The sequence below is a fragment of the Oncorhynchus kisutch genome, linkage group LG17 (genome assembly GCF_002021735.2).
Source record: "Oncorhynchus kisutch isolate 150728-3 linkage group LG17, Okis_V2, whole genome shotgun sequence".
Lineage (NCBI taxonomy): Eukaryota > Metazoa > Chordata > Actinopteri > Salmoniformes > Salmonidae > Oncorhynchus > Oncorhynchus kisutch.
Genome location: NC_034190.2, coordinates 78,317,622 through 78,343,625, shown reverse-complemented (window position 1 = coordinate 78,343,625; position 26,004 = coordinate 78,317,622). Strand labels below are relative to the sequence as shown.

General features: G+C 47.5%; 1 long non-coding RNA gene across 1 annotated transcript in view; it reads right to left on the bottom strand.

The window, feature by feature from the left end:
• Positions 1-7,869, bottom strand: part of LOC109907089 (uncharacterized) — a 19,080-nt gene extending 11,211 nt beyond the window's left edge. Inside the window, exons 1-2 of the long non-coding RNA XR_004203735.1 lie at positions 7,758-7,869; positions 5,545-5,611 (exon numbers count right to left, since the gene is read on the bottom strand). This is a non-coding gene — a long non-coding RNA (uncharacterized LOC109907089). The remainder of the gene's footprint in view (positions 1-5,544; positions 5,612-7,757) is intronic.
• Between the last annotated feature and the right edge of the window lie 18,135 nt (positions 7,870-26,004).

Below are 26,004 nucleotides of genomic sequence, written 5' to 3'. Positions count from 1 at the left end.
ACACACACACACACACACACACACACACACACACACACACACACACACACACACACACACACACACACACACACACACACACACACACACACACACACACACACACACACACAAGCATGAACACACACACACATACACATACACACACACACACAGTCTTGTACAGCTAACTTTGTGGGGACACAATTCAGTCCCATTCAAAATCCAATTTTCCCTAACCCTAAACCTAGCCCTAACCCGTAATCTTGCCCTAACCCTAACTTTAACCCAAAAACCTAACCTTGACCTTAACCCTAACCCTATCCCTAGCTCCTAACCCTAACCCTAAACCTAATTCTAACCCTAACACCAGTTCTAACCCCCTAGAAATAGCATTTGACCCTGTGGGGACTAACACAATGTCCCCAGCTGGTCAAATTTTTGTTTGTTTACTATTTACTGCTAAACACTTCTACACACACACACACACACACACACACACACACACACACACACACACACACACACACACACACACACACACACACACACACACACACACACACACACACACACACACACACACACACACACACACACACACACACACACACACACTTTAAATGTATCTACACAAGTTGTAAGATTAGACATGGGCTTAATGCAATGAGAGGTGAGTCTAAACCCCCCCCCCCCCTCATCTTTTGTAATAAACTCTCGTGGGTGGACAATTTTCTTCAGGTGTCAAACTATATCCATGTTACCATTAGCACAAGAGCTACACCATGTGGGGGAAACACAGAAGTGCAACAAGTTAGCAAGTGCGTCAGTGTTGTGGCGTAACACATTTTCACTCAATCCAGAGGTGGTGTCGTGAGTTCCGAAATGACCCCTAACCCCTATTCCCCAGCCATGTCTGTCGATCTGAGAGGATTGGGTAGGTGGAACCAATATGTCGATATTTCTACCCAGCCAATCAGAAGCCAAGATTAAACTATTTATTACCATAATGCTCAAGAGAATAGTGATAAATACCAATAATCTGTGCTATTTGCCAACCCATGTATCTGTTCCATTTCCATAATCATGCCATACATGCAAAACTATTCATAATAACATTATTTATGACTGTGTCAGTAGGAGAGTAAACACATTCGCACAGAAACATGACTCTAGTGACTGCATGCACAATTTGAGTGTAACTCATAGGAATCCCAGAACAACACACCCAGTCCAGTCTTTAAAAAACGTCTAAACGCCATGGAATTTCCTCTTGTATTAAAACGGAGGGTCCAGGGACTTTTATTTGTCTGGAACTTTTTTTCTGTTGGACCGTGGAGGAAATGGGGGAGAGGGGGTGAGGGGGAGAAGGGGAGACAGGGGGAGAGGGGGAGACAGGGGGGGAGAGGGGGAGAGAGGGGAGAGGGGGAGAGGGGGAGATGGTAGAGGGGGAGAGGGGGAGAGAGGGGAGAGGGGGAGAGGGGGAGAGGGGAGAGGGGGAGTGGGGGAGAGGGGGAGAGAGGGGTGAGGGGGGAGGAGCAGGCAGACCACAAGAGATTTTAACAAAATATAGGGGTACCTCCTCCAGCTGACAGGATGCTGGGAATCTGGGATTTATGCTTGAAGAGTGGGGGGTAGGGTTGGGGGGTTGGGCATGGAGGAGGGATTTGATTACAGCTGTTGAATTGGCCGTAGCCAAATATACTTGTCGCATCCTCCAATACACATAGACATGAGGATGGACATGTATATTTATTTACAAAGTAAGATACAAGGACAGAGGCAAATACGAGAGAGGGGTGGGGGGCAACAGCTTTGAACCTCAAATAGGAGGCCAGCTAAGCCTGTATAATAGCAGATCAGGCAGAACTGCCTCCCACCATTACATCTTTAACGGTGCAGAGATACTGAGAAATGGAGACCCAGTGAGCCAGACTGATCCTCATCAACATGGAACAGATAGAATGATACCTCTAAAATAAGATAGACATCAACCTTTTGTTGGCTGAAGTTCACAGAGCATAGCACTTGGGGGACCAGGGGAAGGGCATGGAGCAACTTAGAGGTAAATGAGAAAGGTTTAGAGAGTGGGAACATTGGCAAAGAGGAAATGAGGTGGGGGAGAGGGGAGCTGTAATGCTTGAGGAATGATTGTGTTAGACAGCACTAAGCCAAAGGTTGATAAGTTACAGCTGTACAGACAGAGAGAGAGAGAGTGAGGCAGAGAAAGAGAGAAAGACAGACAGAATGAGAGGGGGAAGAGAGTGAGAGAAGGAGAAAGAGAGAAAGACAGACAGAATGAGAGGGGGAAGAGAGTGAGAGAAGGAGAAAGAGACGATAATTACAAACGCACGTGAGAAAATAGAATTTGTCTGAGAGGTCCTCTGTGGGGTTGTATATATTTTGGGAATATTTACATTTATCCTACATGAGAGATGAATAAAATGCTGAATCATATCCCACTTACTTTACGTGCCCTGCCTACCTTTCCTGCCAAGTTCCAGCTCATTCCCAGAACATGTCCTACTCTTTCAAAACACTCTTTTGAATAGACGTCAAGAAATTATTTGAGAAGAAAATAAAATATTATTTTGGGGGGGGATTCTGTTTTTTATTTATTGGTGGATCAGGGATTTGTTGGGGTGGCAAGATTTAGAGAAAGGAAAGGTCTCTACTTTCATCTCATACTCTGCCCCATACACACATTCCTCCAATACTGATCAAAGTTTTGGACAGATTATAGTTCCAAACCAATCCAGTCCAGTCAAAGCTTCCTGGAGGTTGACCACAGATAACAGGATGGTGTGGGTTGTCAGTGTTTGTCTCCATGTGATTGAGTTTGTGGTTGTGTGTGTTAGTGGATCGTTGTGTTTACGTGTATTTGTGTCTGTGTAAGAGTATCTGGTCGTACAGGATATTTTTACCCTTGACCCGACAATGCTCTTTCCTGTGTTGGGTATTTAGAAAATGCCTGTGGAATATGGTTGCCATGACGCAGTACTGGTTAAAGCATCGATGGTCCTCAAGGAATTCTTAACAATTTTCTTGTGACCACTCAGTAATCTGAGCCTGAAGAACTGCTGTGTGGTACATCTGTAAACCAAAGTAACAGGTACAACCAGAGGGATATCTGGCCATCTATGCTATAGGACTGCAGTGTTGTTCTACTCTAATCTTCACAACTCTAGAGAGGTAGAGTTGTCCATCTATGCTATAGGACTGCAGTGTTGTTCTACTCTAATCTTCACAACTCTAGAGAGGTAGAGTTGTCCATCTATGCTATAGGACTGCAGTGTTGTTCTACTCTAATCTTCACAACTCTAGAGAGGTAGAGTTGTCCATCTATGCTATAGGACTGCAGTGTTGTTCTACTCTAATCTTCACAACTCTAGAGAGGTAGAGTTGTCCATCTATGCTATAGGACTGCAGTGTTGTTCTACTCTAATCTTCACAACTCTAGAGAGGTAGAGTTGTCCATCTATGCTATAGGACTGCAGTGTTGTTCTACTCTAATCTTCACAACTCTAGAGAGGTAGAGTTGCCCATCTATGCTATAGGACTGCAGTGTTGTTCTACTCTAATCTTCACAACTCTAGAGAGGTAGAGTTGCCCATCTATGCTATAGGACTGCAGTGTTGTTCTACTCTAATCTTCACAACTCTAGAGAGGTAGAGTTGTCCATCTATGCTATAGGACTGCAGTGTTGTTCTACTCTAATCTTCACAACTCTAGAGAGGTAGAGTTGTCCATCTATGCTATAGGACTGCAGTGTTGTTCTACTCTAATCTTCACAACTCTAGAGAGGTAGAGTTGTCCATCTATGCTATAGGACTGCAGTGTTGTTCTACTCTAATCTTCACAACTCTAGAGAGGTAGAGTTGTCCATCTATGCTATAGGACTGCAGTGTTGTTCTACTCTAATCTTCACAACTCTAGAGAGGTAGAGTTGTCCATCTATGCTATAGGACTGCAGTGTTGTTCTACTCTAATCTTCACAACTCTAGAGAGGTAGAGTTGCCCATCTATGCTATAGGACTGCAGTGTTGTTCTACTCTAATCTTCACAACTCTAGAGAGGTAGAGTTGCCCATCTATGCTATAGGACTGCAGTGTTGTTCTACTCTAATCTTCACAACTCTAGAGAGGTAGAGTTGTCCATCTATGCTATAGGACTGCAGTGTTGTTCTACTCTAATCTTCACAACTCTAGAGAGGTAGAGTTGTCCATCTATGCTATAGGACTGCAGTGTTGTTCTACTCTAATCTTCACAACTCTAGAGAGGTAGAGTTGCCCATCTATGCTATAGGACTGCAGTGTTGTTCTACTCTAATCTTCACAACTCTAGAGAGGTAGAGTTGTCCATCTATGCTATAGGACTGCAGTGTTGTTCTACTCTAATCTTCACAACTCTAGAGAGGTAGAGTTGTCCATCTATGCTATAGGACTGCAGTGTTGTTCTACTCTAATCTTCACAACTCTAGAGAGGTAGAGTTGTCCATCTATGCTATAGGACTGCAGTGTTGTTCTACTCTAATCTTCACAACTCTAGAGAGGTAGAGTTGACCATCTATGCTATAGGACTGCAGTGTTGTTCTACTCTAATCTTCACAACTCTAGAGAGGTAGAGTTGCCCATCTATGCTATAGGACTGCAGTGTTGTTCTACTCTAATCTTCACAACTCTAGAGAGGTAGAGTTGCCCATCTATGCTATAGGACTGCAGTGTTGTTCTACTCTAATCTTCACAACTCTAGAGAGGTAGAGTTGTCCATCTATGCTATAGGACTGCAGTGTTGTTCTACTCTAATCTTCACAACTCTAGAGAGGTAGAGTTGTCCATCTATGCTATAGGACTGCAGTGTTGTTCTACTCTAATCTTCACAACTCTAGAGAGGTAGAGTTGTCCATCTATGCTATAGGACTGCAGTGTTGTTCTACTCTAATCTTCACAACTCTAGAGAGGTAGAGTTGTCCATCTATGCTATAGGACTGCAGTGTTGTTCTACTCTAATCTTCACAACTCTAGAGAGGTAGAGTTGCCCATCTATGCTATAGGACTGCAGTGTTGTTCTACTCTAATCTTCACAACTCTAGAGAGGTAGAGTTGCCCATCTATGCTATAGGACTGCAGTGTTGTTCTACTCTAATCTTCACAACTCTAGAGAGGTAGAGTTGTCCATCTATGCTATAGGACTGCAGTGTTGTTCTACTCTAATCTTCACAACTCTAGAGAGGTAGAGTTGCCCATCTATGCTATAGTACTGCAGTGTTGTTCTACTCTAATCTTCACAACTCTAGAGAGGGAGAGCTGCCCAGCTCTGGTTTAGGATGAAGGGATCATAGGCAAATATCACAATGTTCTCCGGAGATCATGATAGGCTTAGAAATAGAGTGAGTATCATATCAAAATATATTCAATTGCCAAGCGAAAATTACCCCTCTGGCTATGATCCCTGTTGTACATTCGGCTACAGAAAATAGTGTTTTCTTTTGCCTGCCAAGTCATTTAATTCTATTAGCCATTAAATGGAGCTTCTCTATGATAACAACACAGCCAGCCCACTCACCGGATGTACTGTAGATAACAGCCAGCATAACAGAGTAGTGACCGCATCATGACTCGTACCACATGACCTGTGAGGATGAAGAACAATGACCAGTAGAACAAGTACCTTGGTCGCAGTGCCCTGCTCAGAAGCTGCATGCATCAACCAATGGTTGCGTGTCACGTCATCAACTGCGTCATCAACTGAAAGATTTCTATTACATATGATGTGTTTAGCTGATACGTTAAATACCTATCCAGGTGTCGTAAGATCTGGCAGGTGTTAGCAACACCTAGGCAGAGGAACGCAAAGCATTGTCTTTGGCACCCTTTTGACCAAACAGGGAAACGGTAATCCCCAGAGGGATATTTTTGTTAAATGTTATAAAAAGTGAATAAGATATCTTCCATCCTGATCTCTTCATGTAATTTTTTTTTACATTAACAGCTGCAGCCAAACCAGTAAAAATTAAATAAAGTTATCAGATCAGCTCTGTGATAGATTAGTAACAACATGAGAAGTAGGCCAGTACTGTAGATCAGCTCTGTGATAGATTAGTAACAACATGAGAAGTAGGCCAGTACTGTAGATCATCTCTGTGATAGATTAGTAACAACATGAGAAGTAGGCCAGTACTGTAGATCAGCTATGTGATAGATTAGTAACAACATGAGAAGTAGGCCAGTACTGTAGATCAGCTATGTGATAGATTAGTAACAACATGAGAAGTAGGCCAGTACTGTAGATCAGCTATGTGATAGATTAGTAACAACATGAGAAGTAGGCCAGTACTGTAGATCATCTCTGTGATAGATTAGTAACAACATGAGAAGTAGGCCAGTACTGTAGATCAGCTATGTGATAGATTAGTAACAACATGAGAAGTAGGCCAGTACTGTAGATCAGCTCTGTGATAGATTAGTAACAACATGAGAAGTAGGCCAGTACTGTAGATCAGCTCTGTGATAGATTAGTAACAACATGAGAAGTAGGCCAGTACAATAGATCAGCTCTGTGATAGATTAGTAACAACATGAGAAGAAGGCCAGTACTGTAGATCAGCTCTGTGATAGATTAGTAACAACATGAGAAGTAGGCCAGTACTGTAGATCAGCTATGTGATAGATTAGTAACAACATGAGAAGTAGGCCAGTACTGTAGATCAGCTATGTGATAGATTAGTAACAACATGAGAAGTAGGCCAGTACTGTAGATCAGCTATGTGATAGATTAGTAACAACATGAGAAGAAGGCCAGTACTGTAGATCAGCTCTGTGATAGATTAGTAACAACATGAGAAGTAGGCCAGTACTGTAGATCAGCTCTGTGATAGATTAGTAACAAAATTAGAAGTAGGCCAGTACTGTAGATCAGCTCTGTGATAGATTAGTAACAAAATTAGAAGTAGGCCAGTACTGTAGATCAGCTCTGTGATAGATTAGTAACAACATGAGAAGTAGGCCAGTACAATAGATCAGCTCTGTGATAGATTAGTAACAACATGAGAAGAAGGCCAGTACTGTAGATCAGCTCTGTAATAGATTAGTAACAACATGAGAAGAGAATAACCCATTCTGACAGTAGACCCCAGGTCCCTTTCTGACGAGTCAGCTGGATGCCGTCCAGAGGGCTAAGCATTCCCACACTGGATAGTATGTGTTGTAACCATGGGGATTTACAATAACACCAAAGTAACCAATCAGGGTTCAAATTATACATGGACTCTTGGGGGTGCACAACATCTCTTGGGGGTGCCCAACATCTCTTGGGGGTGCCCAACATCTCTTGGGGTTGCCCAACATCCATATCTTTGACCATTTCCATTCTGATAAGGGGGCCCTGATTTGTTATTGGGGGAGCCCCCTCAACCCCCACTGTAATTTAAAACCTGCACCCAAACATGGGCACAGACACCAGACACAACTCAAAGTAACAAGCACACTCATATACACAGACCAAACACATATACACAGACCAAACACATATACACAGACCAAACACATATACATAGACCAAACACATATACACAGACCAAACACATATACACAGACCAAACACATATACACAGACCAAACACATATACCCAGACCAAACACATATACACAGACCAAACACATATACATTCCTTTATGGAAATATGCAAATATAAATTAGGATGTGAAAGGGTCCTAAAACCCAGCTCTATTGTATTGGACCAGCTGTGGCCCCATAGATAAGCCCACCCAGAGACTCACCTTAGTCAGCCTCATCCTGCTGCTGTTGGACCTCTCTGGACCTCGGCGCGTCAGTGACCCTCTCACCACGGGCACAGGCTCTGCTTCCTCCCCACAGCAAGGCTCCGCAGTCAGGACGCAACCCATATAGAGATGTGAGCCCTGGCGCTCTCTCTCTCTCTCCTGTCCTCTCTCTCCCTGTCCACCTCTCCCTATACTCTACCAGACACTGTTTTCCTGCGTAGTCTCAGGCAGCTGTTTTTGTTGGCTGACGCGAGGCCCTTCCCCTTTTTCTGGTTCCCATTCAGCCTCACGCTCACTCTCCAAGGGCCAGAGGATATACCTTCTCTCACTCCTCTCTCTGTCTCACACAGACATATGCATCCCCCGTCTCTATACTATATTATACTATACTATATTCTTTACATATATGGTCTCTCTCCCTCTGTCTTCTCTCATAGCAATATCAATACCTCTCTGTTTCTCCCTCCCTCTTGCTCTGAAACCTTCTCTGTTTCTCCCTCCCTCTTGCTCTGAAACACTCTCTGTTTCTCCCTCCCTCTTGCTCCGAAACACTCTGTTTCTCCCTCCCTCCCTCTCTCACTCTGAAACCCCCTCTGTTACTCCTTCTCTCTCTCACTCTGAAACCCCCTCTGTTACTCCTCTCTCTCACTCTGAAACCTTCTCTGTTTCTCCCTCCCTCTTGCTCTGAAACACTCTCTGTTTCTCCCTCCCTCGCTCTCTCACTCTGAATCGCCCTCTGTTACTCCTTCTCTCTCTCACTCTGAAACCCCCTCTGTTACTCCTTCTCTCTCTCACTCTGAAACCCCCTCTGTTTCTCCTTCTCTCTCTCACTCTGAAACCCCCTCTGTTACTCCTTCTCTCACTCACTTTGAAACCCTCTGTTACTCCCTCTCTCTCTTACTCTGAAACCGTCTCTGTTACTCCTTCTCTCTCTCACTCTGAAACCGTATCTGTTACTCCTTCTCTCACTCTGAAACCCTCTGTTACTCCTTCTCTCACTCTGAAACCCTCTGTTACTCCTTCTCTCTCTCACTCTGAAACCGTATCTGTTACTCCTTCTCTCACTCTGAAACCCTCTGTTACTCCTTCTCTCACTCTGAAACCCTCTGTTACTCCTTCTCTCTCTCACTCTGAAACCTTCTCTGTTTGTCCCTCCCTCTTGCTCTGAAACACTCTCTGTTTCTACCTCCCTCTCTCTCTCACTCTGAAACCCCCTCTGTTTCTCCCTCCCTCTCTCTCTCACTCTGAAACCCCCTCTGTTTCTCCCTCCCTCTCTCTCTCACTCTGAAACCCCCTCTGTTTCTCCCTCCCTCTCTCTCTCACTCTGAAACCCCCTCTGTTTCTCCCTCCCTCTCTCTCTCACTCTGAAACCCCCTCTGTTACTCCTTCTGTCTCTCACTCTGAAACCCCCTCTGTTACTCCCTCCCTCTCTCACTCTGAAACCTTCTCTGTTTCTCCCTCTCTCTCTCACTCTGAAACCCCCTCTGTTACTCCCTCTCTCTCTCACTCTGAAACCGTCTCTGTTACTCCTTCTCTCTCTCACTCACTCTGAAACCCTCTGTTACTCCCTCTCTCTCACTCTGAAACCGTCTCTGTTACTCCCTCTCTCTCTCACTCTGAAACCCTCTCTGTTTCTCCTTCTCTCTCCCACTCTGAAACACTCTCTGTTTCTCCCTCTCTCTCTCACTCTGAAACCGTATCTGTTACTCCTTCTCTCACTCTGAAACCCTCTGTTACTCCTTCTCTCACTCTGAAACCCTCTGTTACTCCTTCTCTCTCTCACTCTGAAACCGTATCTGTTACTCCTTCTCTCACTCTGAAACCCTCTGTTACTCCTTCTCTCACTCTGAAACCCTCTGTTACTCCTTCTCTCTCTCACTCTGAAACCTTCTCTGTTTGTCCCTCCCTCTTGCTCTGAAACACTCTCTGTTTCTCCCTCCATCTCTCTCTCACTCTGAAACCCCCTCTGTTTCTCCCTCCCTCTCTCTCTCACTCTGAAACCCCCTCTGTTTCTCCCTCCCTCTCTCTCTCACTCTGAAACCCCCTCTGTTTCTCCCTCCCTCTCTCTCTCACTCTGAAACCCCCTCTGTTTCTCCCTCCCTCTCTCTCTCACTCTGAAACCCCCTCTGTTTCTCCCTCCCTCTCTCTCTCACTCTGAAACCCCCTCTGTTTCTCCCTCCCTCTCTCTCTTACTCTGAAACCGTCTCTGTTACTCCTTCTCTCTCTCACTCTGAAACCGTATCTGTTACTCCTTCTCTCACTCTGAAACCCTCTGTTACTCCTTCTCTCACTCTGAAACCCTCTGTTACTCCTTCTCTCTCTCACTCTGAAACCGTATCTGTTACTCCTTCTCTCACTCTGAAACCCTCTGTTACTCCTTCTCTCACTCTGAAACCCTCTGTTACTCCTTCTCTCTCTCACTCTGAAACCTTCTCTGTTTGTCCCTCCCTCTTGCTCTGAAACCCCCTCTGTTACTCCCTCTCTCTCTCACTCTGAAACCATCTCTGTTACTCCTTCTCTCTCTCACTCACTCTGAAACCCTCTGTTACTCCCTCTCTCTCACTCTGAAACCGTCTCTGTTACTCCCTCTCTCTCTCACTCTGAAACCCTCTCTGTTTCTCCTTCTCTCTCCCACTCACTCTGAAACTCTCTGTTTCTCCCTCTCTCTCTCACTCTGAAACCGTATCTGTTACTCCTTCTCTCACTCTGAAACCCTCTGTTACTCCTTTTCTCACTCTGAAACCTTCTGTTTCTCCTTCTCTCTCACTCTGAAACCTTCTGTTTCTCCTTCTCTCTCTCACTCTGAAACTCCCTATGTTTCTCCCTCCCTCTCTCTGTCACTCTGAAACCCCCTCTGTTACTCCCTCTCTCTCTCACTCTGAAACTGTCTCTGTTACTTCCCTCTCTCACTCACTCTGAAACTCTGTTACTCCCTCTCTCTCTCACTCTGAAACCGTCTCTGTTACTCCTTCTCTCTCTCACTCACTCTGAAACCCTCTCTGTTTCTCCTTCTCTCTCCCACTCTGAAACACTCTCTGTTTCTCCCTCTCTCTCTCACTCTGAAACCGTATCTGTTACTCCTTCTCTCACTCTGAAACCCTCTGTTACTCCTTCTCTCACTCTGAAACCCTCTGTTACTCCTTCTCTCTCTCACTCTGAAACCGTATCTGTTACTCCTTCTCTCACTCTGAAACCCTCTGTTACTCCTTCTCTCACTCTGAAACCCTCTGTTACTCCTTCTCTCTCTCACTCTGAAACCTTCTCTGTTTGTCCCTCCCTCTTGCTCTGAAACACTCTCTGTTTCTCCCTCCATCTCTCTCTCACTCTGAAACCCCCTCTGTTTCTCCCTCCCTCTCTCTCTCACTCTGAAACCCCCTCTGTTTCTCCCTCCCTCTCTCTCTCACTCTGAAACCCCCTCTGTTTCTCCCTCCCTCTCTCTCTCACTCTGAAACCCCCTCTGTTTCTCCCTCCCTCTCTCTCTCACTCTGAAACCCCCTCTGTTTCTCCCTCCCTCTCTCTCTTACTCTGAAACCGTCTCTGTTACTCCTTCTCTCTCTCACTCTGAAACCGTATCTGTTACTCCTTCTCTCACTCTGAAACCCTCTGTTACTCCTTCTCTCACTCTGAAACCCTCTGTTACTCCTTCTCTCTCTCACTCTGAAACCGTATCTGTTACTCCTTCTCTCACTCTGAAACCCTCTGTTACTCCTTCTCTCACTCTGAAACCCTCTGTTACTCCTTCTCTCTCTCACTCTGAAACCTTCTCTGTTTGTCCCTCCCTCTTGCTCTGAAACACTCTCTGTTTCTCCCTCCCTCTCTCTCTCACTCTGAAACCCCCTCTGTTTCTCCCTCCCTCTCTCACTCTGAAACCTTCTCTGTTTCTCCCTCTCTCTCTCACTCTGAAACCCCCTCTGTTACTCCCTCTCTCTCTCACTCTGAAACCGTCTCTGTTACTCCTTCTCTCTCTCACTCACTCTGAAACCCTCTGTTACTCCCTCTCTCTCACTCTGAAACCGTCTCTGTTACTCCCTCTCTCTCTCACTCTGAAACCCTCTCTGTTTCTCCTTCTCTCTCCCACTCACTCTGAAACTCTCTGTTTCTCCCTCTCTCTCTCACTCTGAAACCGTATCTGTTACTCCTTCTCTCACTCTGAAACCCTCTGTTACTCCTTTTCTCACTCTGAAACCCTCTGTTACTCCTTCTCTCTCTCACTCTGAAACCTTCTGTTTCTCCTTCTCTCTCACTCTGAAACCTTCTGTTTCTCCTTCTCTCTCTCACTCTGAAACTCCCTATGTTTCTCCCTCCCTCTCTCTGTCACTCTGAAACCCCCTCTGTTACTCCCTCTCTCTCTCACTCTGAAACTGTCTCTGTTACTCCCTCTCTCACTCACTCTGAAACTCTGTTACTCCCTCTCTCTCTCACTCTGAAACTGTCTCTGTTACTCCCTCTCTCTCTCACTCACTCTGAAACTCTGTTACTCCCTCTCTCTCACTCTGAAACCGTCTCTGTTACTCCCTCTCTCTCTCACTCTGAAACCCTCTCTGTTTCTCCTTCTCTCTCTCACTCTGAAACCCTCTCTGTTACTCCCTCTCTCACTCACTCTGAAACTCTGTTACTCCCTCTCTCTCACTCTGAAACCCTCTCTGTTTCTCCCTCTCTCTCTCACTCTGAAACCCCCTCTGTTACTCCCTTTCTCTCTCACTCTGAAACCGTCTCTGTTACTCCCTCTCTCACTCACTCTGAAACGGTCTCTCCAGACCCCCGGTAAGCACAGGAAGTTGGCGCAGGTCTCCTACCTGGCTTCACCACACTTCCTGTGAGCCCCCCCCCCAAGACATTTTTGGGGCTGACTCTCGGGCTTCCATCCACGGCGCCGTGCTGCCTCCTCATACCAGCGCCTCTCCGCTTTCACCGCCTCCAGTTCTTCTTTGGGGCGGGGATATTCTCCAGGCTGAGCCCAGGGTCCTTCTCCGTCCAATTCGTCCTCCCATGTCCATTCCTCTCGCTGCTCCTGCTGCCATTTCTCCTGCTGCACCTTGGGTTGGCGAAACTCCCCTGGCTTTGCCCAGGTTCCTCTCCCGTCGAGGATTTCTTCCCAAGTCCAGAAATCCTTATTACGCTGCTTCTGCTGCTGTCACGCCTTGGTCTTAGTATTTAGTGTTTTCTTTATTTATTTGGTCAGGCCAGGGTGTGACATGGGTTTATTTTGTGGTTTGTTTTTGTATTGGGGTTTTAGTAGATATTGGGATTGTGACTGAGTAGGGTTGTCTAGGAGAGTCTATGGCTGCCTGAGGCGGTTCTCAATCAGAGTCAGGTGATTCTCGTTGTCTCTGATTGGGAACCATATTTAGGTAGCCCGGGTTTCACTGTGTGTTTGTGGGTGATTGTTCCTGTCTTTGTGTTAGTTGTCACCAGATAGGCTGTATAGGTTTTCACGTTCCGTTTGTTGTTTTTGTATTGTCGTGTTTATCTTGTCATTAAACATGTATCGTATTAACCACGCTGCATTTTGGTCCGACTCTCTTTCGACGGAAGAAAACCGTAACAGCTGCTGCCCATTACCGCGCCGCTTGGTCCTGTTGTGGTGGGTGATTCTGCAACGGTTCTCTTTAGGTGAAGTAGAGGCGGACCAAAATGCAGCGTGGTGGTTATTCATGTTCTTTAATTTATAAAGACACTACACATGAGATAACTAACAAAAACAACAAACGTGAGAACCTAAAACAGTCCCATCTGGTGCAAACACAAAGACAGGAACAATCACCCACAAACACACAGTGAAACCCAGGCTACCTAAATATGGTTCCCAATCAGAGACAATGACTAACACCTGCCTCTGATTGAGAACCATATCAGGCCAGACATAGAAATAGACAAACAAGACATCCAACATAGAATGCCCACTCAGATCACACCCTGACCAACCAAAACATAGAAACATACAAAGCAAACTATGGTCAGGGTGTGACACTATGACACTTTGCTACTGCTCCCAGAAGAGGCTCGTCAGTCGTCCAGATCCTAGAGTCAGAGAGCAACATTAGTCTTATTCTTTCTTTGTTTCTCCTGTCTTCTTGTTGTTGTTTGTTTCTCCTGTCGTGTTGTTGTTTGTTTCTCCTGTCTTTTTGTTGTTGTTTGATTCTCCTGTCTTTTTGTTGTTGTTTGTTTCTCCTGTCTTTTTGTTGTTGTTTGTTTCTCCTGTCTTTTTGTTGTTGTTTGTTTCTCCTGTCTTTTTGTTGTTGTTTGTTTCTCCTGTCTTGTTGTTGTTTGTTTCTCCTGTCTTTTTGTTGTTGTTTGATTCTCCTGTCTTTTTGTTGTTGTTTGTTTCTCCTGTCTTTTTGTTGTTGTTTGTTTCTCCTGTCTTGTTGTTGTTGTTTGATTCTCCTGTCTTGTTGTTGTTTGTTTCTCCTGTCTTGTTGTTGTTTGTTTCTCCTGTCTTGTTGTTGTTTGTTTCTCCTGTCTTTTTGTTGTTGTTTGTTTCTCCTGTCTTGTTGTTGTTTGTTTCTCCTGTCTTTTTGTTGTTGTTTGATTCTCCTGTCTTTCTGTTGTTGTTTGATTCTCCTGTCTTTTTGCTGTTGTTTGTTTCTTTTGTTTTCTTTTGTTTGTTCGGTGTGTTGGCTGCTGCATGTGAGCTTGCAGGGATTTGATATCATACCCCTTAAAGGGATACTTCAGTATTTTGGCAATGAGGCCCTTTTTCTACTTCCCAGAGTCAGATGAACTTGTGGGTACCATACAAATGGTATACACAAGTTCATCTGACTCCTGGGAAGTAGATAAAGGGCCCCATTGCCAAAATCCCAAAGTATCCCTTTAAAAGGCAAACTCTTGATGTGCCTCCAAAACCCCCTCTCACTCCCTCACTCCACTCCCCTCCTCTCTCTCTCGCCTCCTCTTATCCCCTCCCCTCCCCTACCCCCAACTCTCTTGCCCTAACCCCCTCCTCCCACCCCTCCAGTTGTTTCCAGATCCCCATTTGTGTGTTTTCAACTGAACCCCTCCTACTTTAACCACAGTAAAATGAACTCCTGTTAATCAACTTAGTCCTTAGATCCTGTGTGGAGCAGACTGATCACAGGGAGAATGTTTGGATAAAGCCTGAGGATCTAGAGCTGGGCTTCCAGACACGTAGTACTGGTTATCAAAGTCTACCAAAGTTAACAGAGGTCGTTGAAGCCAGAATACTGCATTCCTTTCAATATCAGATCAGATACAGTGACACTAAAAGAGCGCATTTTGTGTACCTTTGATATTTTAAGTAGAATATTGAATTTTAAAAGCCTGCTTGCTAAATTAAACGAAGTGCCCTTTAATATATGTATAGTGTAAATCAAATCAAATTGTATTGGTCACATACACGTGTTTAGCAGATGTTATTGCGGGTGTAGTGAAATTCTTGTGTTTCTAGCTCCGACAGTTCAGTAATATCTAACAAGTAATATTTAACAATTTCACAACATATACCCAATACACACAAATCTAAGTAAAGGAATGGAATTAAGAATATATAAATATATGGACGAGCAATGTCAGAGCGGCACAGACTAAGATACAGCAGAATAGTATAGGATACAGCATATACTGTACATGAGATGAGTAAAGCAAGATATGTAAACATTATTAAAGTGACTAGTGTTCCAGTTGTTAAAGTGGCCAGTTGCAAGAACGTTTGTGAAGCCTTTGGAATTACCTGGATTTCTGCATTGATTACACATAAAATGTGGTCTGATCTTCATCTAAGTGACAATAATAGACAAACACAATCTGGCTAAACTAATAACACACAAACGGATGTACTTTTCCCATTTTTATTGAAGACATTGAGTAATCATTCACAGTGCAGGCTGGAAACAGTAAGTGAACCCTTGAATTGATTAACTTGTAGATCTTCCTTTAGCAGCAACAACCTCCACAGAACGTTTCCTGTAGCTGCTTAGAAGACGAGTATGAAGCGAGGGCCAGCCAACGAGAACGTACAGGTCGCAGTGGTGGGTAGTATATGGGGCTTTGGTGACAAAACGGATCGCACTGGGAACGACTGCATCCAATTGAGTAGAGTGTTGGAGGCTATTTTGTAAATGACATCGCCGAAGTCGGGGTGAATCTTGCATTCACTTGCCACTCTCTGTTGCACACATCAAGCTCCCATTCCCTCTGTCACAAGGGGATTTATGGCTGATTTAAGAAGAAAACGTCTTTCCTGTTCCAGTTAACCCTGTTCTTTTTTGTGGCACTTAATATAGTCCTTTTTTTTAGCTGGGAAAATGTGTTTTTATTAAGCTGAACATGTGCTTTTTGTCCTAGAAATATACCATACATTTATTGTGATGATGTCAGAGGTCACATAACTATGGGGATACAGATTTATTTTCACTACAATGTATATTATTTATTAATATTAAATGTATTTGACTTCCTTTGTCTTTATGAGTTTATGTAAATAAATTAGCCACATTCTCAAAGATAGAAAAGTGATTATTTTGTTAAGGGGCCCTTCCCATAGCCTACCACTTGTTGGTGGTTTTCTATTTCCAAACATACATTTAAGCATCAATTCAAATAGAACACTATTTTCTGTATATGGTAAACCCATAGACTTAGATAAACATCACATCATTGTATCTGCCCCATTATGGCGTCTGTGAGAGCACGGGCAGCACCAATTGAGGCCATCTCCATTTTGATGTAGACCATTTTCTTCTTCTACTACTTCTATGAGTTGATAAACAAACTGAAAGGGTGCATACTGCCACCTAGAGGGTGTTGTTTGAACAGGTATAAAGCCAAGGTTGGAGACTGCAACCTGCAGTTATGAAACATTTTCTCATGAGTATAATGTATTGGCAGATCCCTCCTTGTGACCTGGATAGAATTATGTGATTCTTCCTTAACCCATAGGAAATCCCACTAAGCTGACGACTTCAAAATGGTAAATCCTCAATGGTGCTGCCCATGCTAAAACAGGCTTTTGGGCACTAGAGCCATCTACTGTATCTATCTCTATGGGCAAGGACAGATTTGCACCAAGTGTGGGCATGATCCCTAAACAGGAAGAACAAAAACATGGTCCATATCACAGACCACAAGACCAAAGTAATAAGCTAATCACAAACAAAATGTGCTGTATATTCAAGTACAATTTTTGGGCCTTACCAACATCTTCACTTTAGGAAGGTTGCTCCTAGTAAAAGGCTATGTGAAAGCTGGTTATATTTTGAGGAATAGTTTATGCATGTCATGTCCAAATCATCCTAAAGTATCTAAAAATTTACCGTGTAACTCAAAGAAGTTCATTATGAATGAATACAAACAGTGCAGCTATTCCCTCCGCAAGGCTATCAAACAAGCTAAGCGTCAGTACAGAGACAAAGTAGAATCTCAATTCAACGGCTCAGACACAAGAGGCATGTGGCAGGGTCTACAGTCAATCACGGACTACAGGAAGAAATCCAGCCCAGTCACGGACCAGGATGTCTTGCTCCCAGGCAGACTAAATAACTTTTTTGCCCGCTTTGAGGACAATACAGTGCCACTGACACGGCCTGCAACGAAAACATGCGGTCTCTCCTTCACTGCAGCCGAGGTGAGTAAAACATTTAAACGTGTTAACCCTCGCAAGGCTGCAGGCCCAGACGGCATCCCCAGCCGCGCCCTCAGAGCATGCGCAGACCAGCTGGCCGGTGTGTTTACGGACATATTCAATCAATCCCTATACCAGTCTGCTGTTCCCACATGCTTCAAGAGGGCCACCATTGTTCCCGTTCCCAAGAAAGCTAAGGTAACTGAGCTAAACGACTACCGCCCCGTAGCACTCACATCCGTCATCATGAAGTGCTTTGAGAGACTAGTCAAGGACCATATCACCTCCACCCTACCTGACACCCTAGACCCACTCCAATTTGCTTACCGCCCAAATAGGTCCACAGACGATGCAATCTCAACCACACTGCACACTGCCCTAACCCATTTGGACAAGAGGAATACCTATGTGAGAATGCTGTTCATCGACTACAGCTCGGCATTCAACACCATAGTACCCTCCAAGCTCGTCATCAAGCTCGAGACCCTGGGTCTCGACCCCGCCCTGTGCAACTGGGTACTGGACTTCCTGACGGGCCGCCCCCAGGTGGTGAGGGTAGGCAACAACATCTCCTCCCCGCTGATCCTCAACACTGGGGCCCCACAAGGGTGCGTTCTGAGCCCTCTCCTGTACTCCCTGTTCACCCACGACTGCGTGGCCACGCACGCCTCCAACTCAATCATCAAGTTTGCAGACGACACAACAGTGGTAGGCTTGATTACCAACAACGACGAGACGGCCTACAGGGAGGAGGTGAGGGCCCTCGGAGTGTGGTGTCTGGAAAATAACCTCACACTCAACGTCAACAAAACTAAGGAGATGATTGTGGACTTCAGGAAACAGCAGAGGGAACACCCCCCTATCCACATCGATGGAACAGTAGTGGAGAGGGTAGCAAGTTTTAAGTTCCTCGGCATACACATCACAGACAAACTGAATTGGTCCACTCACACAGACAGCATCGTGAAGAAGGCGCAGCAGCGCCTCTTCAACCTCAGGAGGCTGAAGAAATTCGGCTTGTCACCAAAAGCACTCACAAACTTCTACAGATGCACAATCGAGAGCATCCTGTCGGGCTGTATCACCGCCTGGTACGGCAACTGCTCCGCCCTCAACCGTAAGGCTCTCCAGAGGGTAGTGAGGTCTGCACAACGCATCACCGGGGGCAAACTACCTGCCCTCCAGGACACCTACACCACCCAATGTTACAGGAAGGCCATAAAGATCATCAAGGACATCAACCACCCAAGCCACTGCCTGTTCACCCCGCTATCATCTAGAAGGCGAGGTCAGTACAGGTGCATCAAAGCTGGGACCGAGAGACTGAAAAACAGCTTCTATCTCAAGGCCATCAGACTGTTAAACAGCCACCACTAACATTGAGTGGCTGCTGCCAACACACTGACAATGACACTGACTCAACTCCAGCTACTTTAATAATGGGAATTGATAGGAAATTATGTAAATATATCACTAGCCACTTTAAACAATGCTACCTTATATAATGTTACTTACCCTACATTATTCATCTCATATGCATACGTATATACTGTACTCTATATCATCGACTGCATCCTTATGTAATACATGTATCACTTGCCACTTTAACTATGCCACTTTGTTTACATACTCATCTCATATGTATATACTGTACTCGATATCATCTACTGTATCTTGCCTATGCTGCTCTGTACCATCACTCATTCATATATCCTTATGTACATATTCTTTATCCCCTTACACTGTGTATAAGACAGTAGTTTTGGAATTGTTAGTTAGATTACTTGTTGGTTATTACTGCATTGTCGGAACTAGAAGCACAAGCATTTCGCTACACTCGCATTAACATCTGCTAACCATGTGTATGTGACAAATAACATTTGATTTGATTTGATTTGGATAATTTAGACATTAAGCGTGAAAATACTAATATAGGTACCATCGACTGGCATTGGATTTGGGCCACAAATGCTAAAAAGTTAGCATTTGAAACAGTCAGCCATGTAAACACAACCAAAGCATGGATTGCTGTGATACCTTGTCTATAAACTGCTTACAAAGTAAGGAATACTATTTTTCAATGTGTCATTTGGGTGAACTATCCATTTAATGACTAAGAATCAGTTAATCAGCTACGTTCCAACGTCTGGTGGAAAGCCTTCCCAGAAGAATGGAGGCTGTTATAGCAGTAAAGGGGAATCCAACTCCATATTAATACCCATCATTTTGGAATGAGATGTTCGATGAGCAGGTGTCCAAATACTTTTGGCCATATAATGTATCAATCAATCCTCAAATGTAGGATTGTCGTCAGTTGGTTACTTTGGACAATTCTATGCCCCCAGATACAAAGGCCGGACATAAAACACAGTGTCAAAAGGTTGTAGTCATGGAAAACACAAGAGGAAATAGGAACAGAACAGGCAATGGAATGTGTTAAATAGGAAACTTCAAAGACAAAACATCCCTATCAAGAGTTTTGTGTGTGTATGTGAATCCCAAATCATTGGCTGTTATAGAGGTGGGAGATTGTTTAGTGTCACATTCAAAAAATATAATTAAAGTTGATTGTGTGGGAATAAAGTTAAACTGCGACTCCTCACAGCTGTGGTGAGCTTATTACCTTGTAAAATTCCTTCAATTGACCCTTGAATTCAGATCTGAGGCCATTACTGACCACACTTAACCTTGACTGAACACAGCCCGGGAGTTTATCTCCCCCCTGGATAGGAAATGTAGATTTCCCCCGGGGGCAGAGGAGCTTGCCTGCCTCCGTGTACAGGAATAGACCATATGGGAGACAAGCAGGAAGAGATGCTGGGAAAATGTCAAGTTCACCAGTTACTCAGAGGACATGCAGCTGTTCCAGCCTCAGATTGTCACCCCCCCCCGCAGACTGTATTATACGCCTCAGGACCCCACCCCCAGACTACAGTACACTCCTTATGAACCCCCCCCCCAGACTACAGTACACTCCTTAGGACCCCCCCCCCAGACTACAGTATACTCCTCAGGACACCCCCACAGACTACAGTACACTCCTTAGGACACCCCCCACAGACTACAGTATACTCCTCAGGACACCCCCCACAGACTACAGTACACTCCTTAGGAACCCCCCCCCCAGACTACAGTATACTCCTCAGGACACCCCCCACCGACTACAGTACACTCCTTAGGACACCCCCCACAGACTACAGTATACTCCTCAGGACCCCCCCCCCCCAGACTACAGCATACTCCTCAGGACCCCCCCCCCAGACTACAGTATACTCCTCAGGACCCCCCCCCCCCAGACTACAGTATACTCCTCAGGACCCCCCCCCCCCCCAGACTACAGTATACTCCTCAGGACCCCCCCCAGACTACAGTACACTCCTTAGGAACCCCCCCCCCCCCAGACTACAGTACACTCCTTAGGACCCCCCCCCCAGACTACAGTATACTCCTCAGGACACCCCCCACAGACTACAGTACACTCCTTAGGACACCCCCACAGACTACAGTATACACCTCAGGACACCCCCCACAGACTACAGTACACTCCTTAGGAACCCCCCCCCCAGACTACAGTATACTCCTCAGGACACCCCCCACAGACTACAGTACACTCCTTAGGACACCCCCCCAGACTACAGTATACTCCTCAGGACCCCCCCCCCCCCCCAGACTACAGTATACTCCTCAGGACACCCCCCACAGACTACAGTACACTCCTTAGGACACCCCCCACAGACTACAGTATACTCCTCAGGACACCCCCCACAGACTACAGTACACTCCTTAGGAACCCCCCCCCAGACTACAGTATACTCCTCAGGACACCCCCCACCGACTACAGTACACTCCTTAGGACACCCCCCACAGACTACAGTATACTCCTCAGGACCCCCCCCAGACTACAGTACACTCCTTAGGAACCCCCCCCCCCCAGACTACAGTACACTCCTTAGGACCCCCCCCCCAGACTACAGTATACTCCTCAGGACACCCCCCACAGACTACAGTACACTCCTTAGGACACCCCCCACAGACTACAGTATACACCTCAGGACACCCCCCACAGACTACAGTACACTCCTTAGGAACCCCCCCCCCCAGACTACAGTATACTCCTCAGGACACCCCCCACAGACTACAGTACACTCCTTAGGACACCCCCCCAGACTACAGTATACTCCTCAGGACCCCCCCCCCCCCCAGACTACAGTATACTCCTCAGGACACCCCCCACAGACTACAGTACACTCCTTAGGACACCCCCCACAGACTACAGTATACTCCTCAGGACACCCCCCACAGACTACAGTACACTCCTTAGGAACCCCCCCCAGACTACAGTATACTCCTCAGGACACCCCCCACCGACTACAGTACACTCCTTAGGACACCCCCCACAGACTACAGTATACTCCTCAGGACCCCCCCCCAGACTACAGTATACTCCTCAGGACCCCCCCCCCCCCCAGACTACAGCATACTCCTCAGGACCCCCCCCCCCAGACTACAGTATACTCCTCAGGACCCCCCCCCCCCCCAGACTACAGTATACTCCTCAGGACCCCCCCCCCCAGACTACAGTATACTCCTCAGGACCCCCCCCCCCAGACTACAGTACACTCCTTAGGAACCCCCCCCCCAGACTACAGTACACTCCTTAGGACCCCCCCCCCCCCCCCACACTACAGTATACTCCTCAGGACACCCCCCACAGACTACAGTACACTCCTTAGGACACCCCCCACAGACTACAGTATACTCCTCAGGACACCCCCCACAGACTACAGTACACTCCTTAGGAACCCCCCCCCCAGACTACAGTATACTCCTCAGGACACCCCCCACAGACAACAGTACACTCCTTAGGACACCCCCCCCCAGACTACAGTATACTCCTCAGGACCCCCCCCCCCCCCAGACTACAGCATACTCCTCAGGACCCCCCCCCCCCCAGACTACAGTATACTCCTCAGGACCCCCCCCCCCAGACTACAGTATACTCCTCAGGACCCCCCCCCCCCCCCAGACTACAGTATACTCCTCAGGACCCCCCCCAGACTACAGCATACTCCTCAGGACCCCCCCCCCTAGACTACAGTATACTCCTCAGGACCCCCCCCCCAGACTACAGTATACTCCTCAGGACCCCCCCCCCAGACTACATTATACTCCTCAGGACCCCCCCCCAGACTACAGTATACTCCTCAGGACCCCCCCCCCAGTCTTAGTATACTCTTCAGGACCCCCCCAGACTACAGAATAGTCCTCAGGACCCCCCCCCCAGACTACAGTATACTCTTCAGGACCCCCCCAGACTACAGAATACTCCTCAGGACGCCCCCCCACCCAGACTACAGTATACCCCTCAGGACCCCCCCCCCCCCAGACTACAGAATACTCCTCAGGGCCCCCCCCCCCCCAGACTACAGTATACTCTTCAGGACCCCCCCAGACTACAGAATACTCCTCAGGACCCCCCCCCCCCAGACTACAGTATACTCTTCAGGACACCCGCCACAGACTATAGTACACTCCTTAGGACCCCCCCCCCCACAGGCTACAGTATACTCCCAGGACACCCGCCACAGACTACAGTACACTCCTTAGGACCCCCCCACAGACTACAGTACACTCCTCAGGATCCCCCCCCAGACTACAGTATACTCTTCAGGACCCCCCCAGACTACAGTATACTCCTCAGGACCCCCCCACAGACTACAGTACACTCCTCAGGACCCCCCCACAGACTACAGTACACTCCTTAGGACCCCCCCCCCCACGGACTACAGTATACTCCTCAGGACCCCCCCACAGACTACAGTATACTCCTCAGGACCCCCCCCCCCCAGACTTAGTATACTCTTCAGAATCTCCCCCAGACTACAGTATAGTCCTCAGGACCCCACCTCCTCCGACTACAGTAGACTCCTAAGTTACCCCCCCCCTCTGACTACAGCACATTCCTCAGGAACCCCCCCCCCTCCTCTGACTACAGCACACTCCTAAGGAACCCCCCCCTCTTCTGACTACAGCACACTCCTAAGGAACCCCCCCTCCTCCTCTGACTACAGCACACTCCTAAGGAACCCCCCCCCCTCCTCTGACTATAGCACACTCCTAAGGTACCCCCCCTCCTCCTCTGACTACAGCACACTCCTAAGGTACCCCCACTCCTCCTCTGACTACAGCACACTCCAGGACCCCCCTCCCCACCCTCAGACTACAGTATATGCCTCAGGACCCACGCCGTCCTCAGACTACAGTACATGCCTCAGGACCCACGCCGTCCTCAGACTACAGTACATGCCTCAGGACCCACGCCATCCTCAGACTACAGTATATGCCTCAGGACCCAGGCCGTCCTCAGACTACAGTATATGCCTCAGGACCCACGCCATCCTCAGACTACAGTATATGCCTCAGGACCCACGCCGTCCTCAGACTACAGTATATGCCTCAGGACCCACGCCATCCTCAGACTACAGTATATGCCTCAGGACCCACGCCATCCTCAGACTACAGTATATGCCTCAGGACCCAGGCCGTCCTCAGACTACAGTATATGCCTCAGGACCCACGCCATCCTCAGACTACAGTATATGCCTCAGGACCCACGCCATCCTCAGACTACAGTATATGCCTCAGGACGCACGCCATCCTCAGACTACAGTATATGCCTCAGGACCCACTCCATCCTCAGGCTACAGTATACTCTTCAGGACACCCGCCACAGACTACAGTACACTCCTTAGGACCCCCCCCCCCCCACAGGCTACAGTATACTCCTCAGGACACCCGCCACAGACTACAGTACACTCCTTAGGACCCCCCCCCACAGACTACAGTACACTCCTCAGGGCCCCCCCCCCCCCCAGACTACAGTATACTCTTCAGGACCCCCCCAGACTACAGTATACTCCTCAGGACCCCCCCACAGACTACAGTACACTCCTCAGGACCCCCCCCCCACAGACTACAGTACACTCCTTAGGACCCCCCCCCACAGACTACATTATACTCCTCAGGACCCCCCCACAGACTACAGTATACTCCTCAGGACCCCCCCACAGACTACAGTACACTCCTTAGGGCCCCCCCATCCTCCACAGACTACAGTATACTCCTCAGGACCCCCCCACAGACTACAGTATACTCCTCAGGACCCCCCCCCCACAGACTACAGTATACTCCTCAGGACCGCCCCCCCCCCCCCCCCCCAGACTTAGTATACTCTTCAGAATCTCCCCCAGACTACAGTATAGTCCTCAGGACCCCACCTCCTCCGACTACAGTAGACTCCTAAGTTACCCCCCCCCCCCCTCTGACTACAGCACATTCCTCAGGACCCCCCCCTCCTCTGACTACAGCACACTCATTAGGAACCCCCCCTCCTCTGACTACAGCACACTCCTAAGGAACCCCCCCCTCTTCTGACTACAGCACACTCCTAAGGTACCCCCTCCTCTTCTGACTACAGCACACTCCTAAGGTACCCCCACTCCTCCTCTGACTACAGCACACTCCAGGACCCCCCTCCCCACCCTCAGACTACAATATATGCCTCAGGACCCACGCCATCCTCAGACTACAGTATATGCCTCAGGACCCACGCCACCCTCAGACTACAGTATATGCCTCAGGACCCACGCCATCCTCAGACTACAGTATATGCCTCAGGACCCACGCCATCCTTAGACTACAGTATATGCCTCAGGACCCACGCTATCCTCAGACTACAGTATATGCCTCAGGACCCACGCCATCCTTAGACTACAGTATATGCCTCAGGACCCACGCCATCCTCAGACTACAGTATATGCCTCAGGACCCACGCCATCCTCAGACTACAGTACATGCCTCAGGACCCACGCCATCCTCAGACTACAGTATATGCCTCAGGACCCACGCCATCCTCAGACTACAGTATATGCCTCAGGACCCAGGCCGTCCTCAGACTACAGTATATGCCTCAGGACCCACGCCATCCTCAGACTACAGTATATGCCTCATGACCCACGCCGTCCTCAAACTACAGTATATGCCTCAGGACCCACGCCATCCTCAGACTACAGTATATGCCTCAGGACCCACGCCATCCTCAGACTACAGTATATGCCTCAGGACCCAGGCCGTCCTCAGACTACAGTATATGCCTCAGGACCCACGCCATCCTCAGACTACAGTATATGCCTCAGGACCCACGCCATCCTCAGACTACAGTATATGCCTCAGGACGCACGCCATCCTCAGACTACAGTATATGCCTCAGGACCCACTCCATCCTCAGGCTACAGTATACTCTTCAGGACACCCGCCACAGACTACAGTACACTCCTTAGGACCCCCCCCCCCCCCCCCCCCACAGGCTACAGTATACTCCTCAGGACACCCGCCACAGACTACAGTACACTCCTTAGGACCCCCCCCCCACAGACTACAGTACACTCCTCAGGGCCCCCCCCCCCCAGACTACAGTATACTCTTCAGGACCCCCCCAGACTACAGTATACTCCTCAGGACCCCCCCACAGACTACAGTACACTCCTCAGGACCCCCCCCCACAGACTACAGTACACTCCTTAGGACCCCCCCCCACAGACTACATTATACTCCTCAGGACCCCCCCACAGACTACAGTATACTCCTCAGGACCCCCCCACAGAC